The following is a 9,659-nucleotide window of genomic DNA, read 5'->3' as shown; positions in this document are numbered from 1 at the left end:
CCAAAGTTTTTGTACAAATAAACAACCAACTCTTTCCTAAAAATTCCAATCACCTCAAGCCAAACTAATCTCAAGAAAATGACAACCCTACCTTTAGCCAAACCTTCAGTAAAATTCAAGCACAAATCTGTTGGGAGAAAACCTAAGAAAGTCAAGTCTACAAAGAAAGAAGAAGTCACTGAAAGGGCCATCTGGAATTGCTTTAAAGAGTCTGACTTTCTACCTCTAAATTGGTGCACCTCAGATGAAGACCATTTCCAACATCCAGCAGAGGAAATTGTTGGAGTCTGGGTTGTATCCCTGAGAGAAGTTAGAATTTATTTTGAAGATAGGACATTCACTTTTCTTGGAAATGACTTAATGGATTCCTTGTCTCCAACAAAAATTAAGAGGGTGATAAGCTTGTTAAAGGACAAGGATACTGCTACAAGGGCATGGAGATCAGTTCTAGCTGAATGGTTGATTGAAAGGGAGGAAACACAGAAAAAAATGAGGCTGAAGCTGAAGAAAGAAGAAGGAGGTATGATGAAGAGACTGAGATGTACATAAAAAGATTTGAAGAGTTGAAAGCAAAAGAAATGAGCAGAATCTCCAAAGATGGAAGATTTCTAAACATCAAAACTGGTGGATTCTCAAGATTCTGCATAAAATTTCTAGACAGTGGTTATCCTGAGGTAGCAAGACAAAAACTTGTAGAATCTCTAAGTGAAACACCTATTATAGAAGAACTGGAACTTCTTGACCACGTAAAGGATCAACTTAGAGAAGAAGCAGACACAAAAACTGTCTTTACCTGATACTTGTAACCATTGAACCTTGTAAATCTTATGTTGTACAAAAATTGTAATTTTATCAAGCTTTGTGTATTAATTTTATTTTCCATCATTTTAAACTTGGGGTTAGTCTTGTTAACATGCATGAATTTGTGTTAACCAATCTTCTCACAAATTGGGGAAAATTGTTGTATAAGACATGCCTTTACCTTAACAAGACTAAGACAATTTGTCAAACCTAAGTAAGTTGTATTCTTATCTTAGTTTGTATTTGTACTTGTAACATTTTAAAGTCTGTAAAAAGGCAAAGGAGCAGACGTCTTTTTCCTGAAACAGTATCAAGCCTAAGGATTCTATTTGGAAGAAGATCAAGGTGATCATGCCTCAGAAGAATTTTGAAGAAGCATGGAGTTGAATAAATCTGTTTGTTTAAATATACTCTAAGTCAAGATCTCTACAAGTCACAGATTTAGTGTTATAGAGAAGTCATTCGAGAACTCCAAATGACTTATCGAGAAGTCAGGAAAGCTACTAGAGAACTCATGGAGATATCGACAAGTCGGGAAGACATGAAGGTTGGAGATATCGACAAGTCATTTCTTCACTAGAAAACTCAGAGTTATCGACAAGTCTACATTCATTAGAGAACTCTGAGTTATCGATAAGTCAAAGCTCACTAGAGAACTCAGAGATATCGATAAGTCAAAATTCACTAGAGAACTCTAAGTTGTAAACAAGTCAAAGTGAAGACATGATGCTGTGAGATCTCAACAAGCCAAAGTTTCATTCGAGAACTCAGTGGTATAAAATGCCACTTATCACACCCCCAAACCTAAATCGATGCTTTTCCTCAAGCGTCACATACTCAAAAGCAAAATAAAAACATGCATGAATGCAATCTACATGAAATGCAGCGATCCGCCTCACAATGACTAAACCAACCAACTCAAAATATCTCAACAAATACAATTAGGCGAATAAAGATCAATCAAATCATGCAGACTAACATACAACTAGAAACATGGTGTGTGCGGATGCTTAACAAATATGCTTCGAAACTAGATCAATTATCATAACTCAATTATCCTCAAGGCAATCACATGATTATACGAAGAATAAATTCTAGGCACAAAATGACATATAACACTTCAAGATCACTGGAGCTTATTACGGAATCATGTCTTTATTCAACATAACAACAAATGTTTATTTGACCGTGCAATGAGTGAGGTCCACAAAAGACTTATGCAATGGCATCCATTTAGCGAGCGTTAGGTTAGCGGATCCCAGACTATAAAAGTCTTAGGTCACTAGGCACAAAGTCCCCTAAGAACTTAATAACTCGAATACCAAAGAGCCCACTCGTGATCAATTTTGCATTAACTCTTTTTTTTTCTTTCCCTTTTTTTTCTTTTTTTCTTTTATTTTTTCAAATTTCTGAGCAAGTGCGTCTCACTCCATCTTGCTCAACCCTAGACTACTCGCATAAAAATACGATCCGACTACTAGCCATTTGACACCTAGCCACAATTAGCAATGAATTCCAATTTTTACTCCAATTTTTTTTCTTTTCATGCCTTTTATCATTAAGGGCCTATCATAAATTCTATGCATAATCAATAGATTAACCTCAAAAACCATCAAACCATGACAACCATCTAGTCCTTAAGCATACTCTAAGACTTAGTGAAATTACAAGTGTTTCTAGCATGCATGTCAACCTACAAGACTCAATCATCACTCTAACGTTATCACTACACTTGCATCAATATCACAAATCAATCGGTAAAGCAACGCAAAATGGATCATGGTATATGCATGAGCTAAATGACATGATAAATAAAGCTATAAAATAAAATAAAAAAACTATTATATGGAAAAAATATGCAACTATATGAACTAAACTATCATGAATATGCAACTACATAACACACACACAAAAATATTCCTTAACTACTACCCCCAAACTTAAAATCTTCACTGTCCCCAGTGAAGGTAGTAGAAAGGAACACAGGGTATACCTACCGGATAAATCATCATCATCACCCTCAGAGGGTGAAGTGTCAGGAGGCGGATAAGCAGAGTCCTCACCAAAAACGGGCCACTGGATGTCCGCTCCAAAGCCTCTGAAAGCAGTCCCAAGTGCAAGGGTGAGCTCCTAAGCGAACCTACTCTGCGACTCATACATCGCATCCATCCTCCTCGACAGCCTCCTATACTGGGCATCAGCCATCCCAACACCTTCCTGGGCTCTAGAAGAGCCTGCCTCATCACGAACCTGACTGGGCCTAACCATGGTAGCACCAGCTGCTGGACGTCCTCCTGGAAGACGATATCCCAAACCATGCTCCTCGGGCTCTCCACCCGTCCACTCCTGCATCGCATTCATAGTCGCTGAGTCAATAAGAGCAGCCGACATCTACAGCTGCTCGTGAGAAGGCAAATGAACTCTCACTGCTCTGCACAGCTTCCTGACTGTAGATGCATAAGGGATGTTGCTATGTTCCCCCCCTCAAAAACTTCAAAATCCCTTGGTAGATGAACTCACTAAGGTCCACATATACTCCTCATTCAAGATCCCCCATTACAACCTTGCTCTCTCGACTGTAACCTCATGTGCATGCGAAGTAGGCAAAATATTAGCACAAATAAAGGCATTCCATGCACGGGCATACCTATTCATCGCAACCGCCGGAAAAGAATGATACTCGTTAGATCCCATCTTGAACTTCCACACCGTGCCCAACTGACAGAAATTAACCACAATCAAATCCAAATTAAAATCCTCGGGGGTCTTCTCATTCCAATTCTCCTCCGTGGGCTTCCGTTGTCGCTGCCCAATAACACGGCGAATCGCCTCAAGCTGATAATCCACAGTAAGCCCACGAACAACAGTAAACCCATTCTTTTCAGCTTTGGTGTTCGCATAAAACTCGTGAACCACACTCATTGGAACCGCCTCCGGCGACTCACAAAAAGAAATCCACCCTTTCTCCGCAATCATCGGTAACAACTCACCATCCCTCCCCGATGGTAAAAATCCCCTCTCCTTCAAAATCGTCTTAGTCAGAAGCCTAGTATTCTCCTCCTCAGCAGCCCTATCCATTAAACGGGGTCTCGCAGCAGTTCCCCTCGAAGAATCAGCAGTTGGAACGGTGTTGCTGCTATCAATAATTCGAGATCTCTTGGGTGCCATTGAAACTGAGAAAAAGTGTTTAAGAGTTGTGTTTTGAGTGTACGAGAGTGTTTTAAAGTTGAAAGTATATGGGAGTGTATATGGAGGAGTTGTGTGTATATATAGGGTAAGGTTTAGGGTTAGAATTAGAGTAGGAGTGGGGTTTGTGGGAGAGAAAACGTGGGTTTGTGGGAGAGGAATCGTGGGTCTTTATGTTTTTTTTTTGTTTTTCTGATTTTTTCTTGTTTTTTATAAGGCAAAAAAAATTCTGACAGTAGGGTCCTGAGCGGCCGCCCAGGATTTCCAGGCGGGCGCCCCAGACTCCGAGCGGCCGCCCAGGATTTCCAGGCAGGCGCCCCAGGGGTTTCTGGAAAATACTTTTTTTCTGCCCAATTTTCTGATTTTTTTTTTGGGTTTTTTTGGTTATGGTACTAACTTCTAAAGGTTCCTAAATATTAAAGTCTTGGGTTGCCTCTCAAGAAGCGCTTCTTTTATGTCATTAGCTTGATGTAGAGGAGTTCGATCAAGTTGACAATAAAATGGCACTAACCACTTCCCGGTTTGTCGTGTCCCCATAGTAATGCTTCAATCTCTGACCATTAACCTTGAATGCTTGGCCTGGCTCATTCTCAAAAATCTCCACCGCTCCATGTGGAAACACAGTTTTGACGATAAATGGTCCAGACCACCTTGATTTCAACTTTCCAGGAAAAAGTCGGAGACGAGAGTTGAATAAAAGAACTTGTTGCCCCAGCACGAATGACTTAGGAGATAGCTTCCTGTCGTGCCACCTTTTTACTTTTTCCTTGTACATTTTGTTGTTCTCGTATGCTTAAAGTTGAAATTCATCAAGTTCATTTAACTGAAGCATTTGCTTCTTCCCAGCTGCATCTAGATCAAGGTTCAACTTCTTCAACGCCCAATAAGCCTTATGCTCAAGCTCTGCAGGTAAATGACATCCCTTCCCATAGACAAGTCGAAATGGGGACATCCCAAGTGGAGTCTTGTATGCTGTTCTATAAGCCCAAACAGCTTCATCGAGCTTTAAAGACCAATCTTTCCTTGACGGACAAACAACTTTCTCTAGAATGCGCTTGATCTCTCTATTAGACACTTCAGCTTGACCATTAGTTTGCGGATGATAGGCAGTAGCAACACGATGATTTGTAGCGCTGCATCATAGAAGTGAACTTACGATTACAGAAATGCGACCCCTCATCACTTATGATAACTCGTGGCATTCCAAACCTTGTGAATATCTGCTTATGGAGAAAATTCAACACTACCTTTGCATCATTCGTCGGTAGAGCCTTGACTTCTACCCATTTCGAGACATAATCGACTGCCATCAAGATGTACTAATTATTGCAGGACGAGATAAATGGTCCCATAAAATCGATTCCCCAAACATCGAAGAACTCAACTTCCAGCATTACATTTAAAGGCATATCATCCTTTCTAGTAAGATTCCACACTCTTTGGCAACGATCACACATTAAAACGAACTGATGTGCATCCTTAAACAATGTAGGCCAGAAAAAACCTGCTTGCAAAATACGAGCTGCCGTCTTTTCACCACCATAATGTCCACCATAAACTGTGGAATGGCAGTCTCGTAATATCCACTCCATCTCACAGAATGGGATACATCTCCTGATGATCTGGTTAGCTCCCTGTCTAAACAAATATGGTTCATCCCACATGTACCACTTCACCTCATGCAGAAACTTCTTCTTTTGAGCTGCATTCATATAATGAGGAATTATATTGCTGATAAGATAGTTCACAATATCTGTGAACCATGGCTCTTCCTCCTGAACTGCGAACAACTGCTCATCCGGAAAAGATTCGTTGATCAATGTCTTATCATGTGAAGTCGAACCGGGATTCTCCAATCTAGAGAGATGGTCAGCTACTTGATTCTCAGTACATTTTCGATCCTTGATCTCTAACTCAAATTCCTGTAGCAAGAGCACCCAACGAATAAGTCTAGGCTTCGAATCCTTCTTTGAGACCAAATAGTGAATGTCAGCATGATCAGTGAATACTGTCACCTTTTTCCCAAGCAGATTCGATCGAAATTTTTCGAAACCAAAGACTATAGCCAAGAGCTCCTTCTCAGTAGTGGTGTAGTTCATCTGAGCTCCATTTAGAGTCTTACTAGCATAGTAGACCACATGAAAAAGATTATTCTTGCACTGCCCAAGTACTACTCCCACTGCATAATCACTCGCATCATACATCATCTCAAAAGGTTTTATCCAATTAGGTGCCGTAATAACTAGTGCAGTTATCAAACTCTTCTTGAGAGTCTCGAATGCTACCAAGCATTCATCATCAAATTTGAAAGGCACATCTTTCTCGAGCAAGTTGCACAACGGTTTAGATATCTTCAAGAAGTCTTTGATGAAACGCCGATAGAGGCCCACATGACCAAGAAAACTACGGATTCCTTTCACAAAAATAGGTGGTAGAAGATTTTCAATGACTCCCACCTTGGCTTTGTCCACCTCAAGACCCTTGCTAGAGACTTTATGCCCAAGAATAATGCCTTCACGCACCACAAAATGACATTTTTCCCAATTGAGCACCAAATTAGTTTCCACACACCTTTTGAGCACCGAACGAAGATTATTCAAACATTCATCAAACGAATGTCCAAAGACGGAGAAGTCGTCCATGAACACTTCGACATTATTTCCAATCATATCAGAGAATATAGCCATCATGCATCTCTGAAAAGTGGCAGGTGCACCACATAAGCCAAACGAAACTCTGCGAAAAATAAACATGCCAAATGGACAAGTGAAGGTAGTCTTTTCTTGATCTTCTAGTGCAATGCAACTCTGATTATACTTCGAATAGCCATCCAGAAGACAATAATACTCATGACCAGGCAACCTATCAAGAATCTGATCAATAAATGGAAGAGGGAAGTGATCCTTTCTTGTGGCTTTATTCAACTTTCTGTAATCCATGCATACCCTCCATCATGTGACTGTTCGAGTGAGGATGAGCTTATTCTTCTCATTTGCTACCACAGTTATACCTTCTTTCTTAGGTACACATTGCACGGGGCTCACCCAAGAACTGTCAGAAATAGGATATATGATTCCTGCATCCAGCCACTTCAGAATTTCTTTCATCACCACTTCTTTCATGATAGGATTAAGTGTTCGTTATTGCTCAACAGTCGGCTTACTACCTTCCTCTAGCAAAATTTTATGCATACAGTACGAAGGGCTGATCCTTTTTATATCTGCTATAGTCCATCCGATGGCCGATTTGAATTCTCTCAAGATCCTCAAGAGCTTGTCCTCCTCATTTCCTGAAAGGTCAGATGCAATAATAACAGGTAAAGTAGATGCATCACCTAAAAAGACTTACCTCAAGTGTTCAGGCAATGGTTTAAGCTCCAAAGTAGGCGCTTCCTCAATAGATGGTTTGAGCTTTCCTTCAACATTCTTGAGATCAGTGTTACCAAGAGATTCAAATGGCATGTCTAGCTTTCGCCTCCAAGGAGAAGCATTTAGATATTGTAGTTGCTCATTTCCATCCTCATCGTCACTGTCAAATTCCCCCACTAAGGCTTTTTCTAAGGCATCGGACATTAGCATGTGATCAAGTTCTGAAGTTACCGCAGAATCAATCAAATCCACCTTTAAGCACTCCTCATTTTTTGTAGGGAATTTCATCGCCTTGAATACATTGAATGTCACATCCTGATCCTGCATCTTCATAGTAAGTTCACCTTTCTGCACATCTATCAAGGTACGGCCTGTAGCCAAGAAAGGTCTTCCCAAGATTATGGGAATCTTCTTATCTTCCTCGAAATCCAAAATGACAAAGTCTGCAGGGAAGAAGAGCTTATCCACCTTTACTAACACGTCCTCCACGATGCCTCGTGGGTATGTAATAGAACGATCAGCCAATTGTAGAGACATGTAGGTGGGCTTTGGATCAGGCAAATTCAACTTTTTGAAGATAGACAATGGCATCAGATTGATGCTTGCTCCCAAATCGCACAGGCATTTGTCGAAAGACAACTTGCCGATGGTGCAAGGAATGGTGAAGCTACCTGGATCTTTAAGCTTTGGAGGTAATTTTTGTTGCAGTACAGCACTGCACTCTTCCGTTAGAGCAACGGTATCAAGGTCATCCAGTTTTACCTTCCTTGAAAGAATACTCTTCATAAATTTTGCAAAACTAGGCATTTGCTCCAAAGCCTCAGCGAAAGGTATGTTGATGTGAAGTTTCTTGAAGACCTCCAGAAACTTACCGAACTGCTTATCCAATTTTTGTTGTTGCAATCTCTTAGGAAAAGGTGGTGGAGGATAGAGCTGTTTCTCCCCTGTATTATTGTCTTCTTCATCAACAACTTCAGCTTCTCCATCTTTCACTTTTTCAGCATTAACAACTTTTCCAGACCTTAAGGTGACAGCGTTTACTTGCTCCTTAGCTTCCTTCCTGCCTGACACTTCAGTATCACTGGGAAGTGTGCCATGTTGACGATTGAGCACAACATTGGCTAATTGACCGATTTGATTTTCCAAGGTCTTGATAGAAACAGCCTAACTTTTGCACAACAGTTTGAGCTCCTCGAAATCAGCACTAGAAGGTGGAGCAGCACCTCCTTGTTGAGGATATGATTGCCTTTAAGCATAATGTTGTGGTTGCTGGAATCCAGGTGGATTAAACTGCTTACTAATAGGCTGCTGATATGGTTGCTGAACAGCATTCTGATTATTGCTCCAGCTAAAATTGGGATGATTTCTGTTGTTAGGATGATAAGTAGCTAGCACAGGCTGTTGCGGTCGCTGATAATTGTTCACATACTGAACAGATTCATTCACAAGAGAACACTGATCCGTAGCATGAGAGCCTGCACAAAGCTCACAGACCATAGCTATCAGATTGACTCTGTAGTTGGCTAAAGAATCGACCTTCAAAGATAACGCTTGGAGCTGCGCTGCAATAGCTGTAGCTGCATCGACTTCCAGAATACCCGCTACCTTCCCAGGCATCATCCTTTGAGTTGGGTTTTGATGCTCATTTGCAGCCATAGTTTCAATAAGATTATAAGCCTCAATATAGCTTTTGGCCCACAAGGCGCCTCCAGCTGCTGCATCGAGCATGGGCCGAGATTGGGCCCCCAAACAATTAAAGAAACCAGTGATCACCATCCAGTCCGGCATACCATGATGTGGACACTTTCTCAACATCTCCTTGTAGCACTCCCAAGCTTCGCACATAGATTCTATTTGTTGCTGCGCAAACTAAGTAAGAGCATTCCTCATAGCTGCAGTCATCGCCATTGGATAGAACTTCACCAGAAACGTTTGCGCAAGATCTTGCCAAGTAGTGATGGACCCAGCTGGTTCAGAATGTAACCAGTCCTTAGCTTTATCCCTCAGAGAGAATGGGAAAAGCCTCAGCTTGATATCCTCATCAATCACACCATTATATTTGAAAATACTACAGATCTCGACAAAATTCCTGATATGCATGTTGGGGTCTTCAGTCACAGCACCTCCGAAAGAAACAGAATTATGCACCATCTGAATAGTGCCCGGCTTGATTTCAAAAGTATTAGCCTGAATAGCCGGATGAAGGATGCTTGACTGAATGTCATCAATTTTAGGCCGAGAAAAGTCCATAAGAGCTGGATCTGCTGCTGAAACTATACAATCACCCATGATTATTGGTTCTTG

At 41.0% G+C, this 9,659-nt stretch overlaps 1 non-coding gene across 1 annotated transcript; it reads left to right on the top strand.

The window, feature by feature from the left end:
• The first annotated feature begins 9,141 nt into the window (after nucleotides 1–9,141).
• LOC141681697 (small nucleolar RNA R71) lies at nucleotides 9,142–9,248 on the top strand. Its single transcript, XR_012559123.1, has one exon. It is a non-coding gene; the product is annotated as a small nucleolar RNA R71 (small nucleolar RNA).
• The last annotated feature ends 411 nt before the right edge of the window (nucleotides 9,249–9,659 follow it).

Source organism: Apium graveolens, chromosome 8 (assembly GCF_009905375.1).
Source record: "Apium graveolens cultivar Ventura chromosome 8, ASM990537v1, whole genome shotgun sequence".
Classification (NCBI taxonomy): domain Eukaryota; kingdom Viridiplantae; phylum Streptophyta; class Magnoliopsida; order Apiales; family Apiaceae; genus Apium; species Apium graveolens.
The sequence above is the reverse complement of the archived record's forward strand: the minus strand, read 5'-3'. Positions and strand labels throughout refer to the sequence as shown.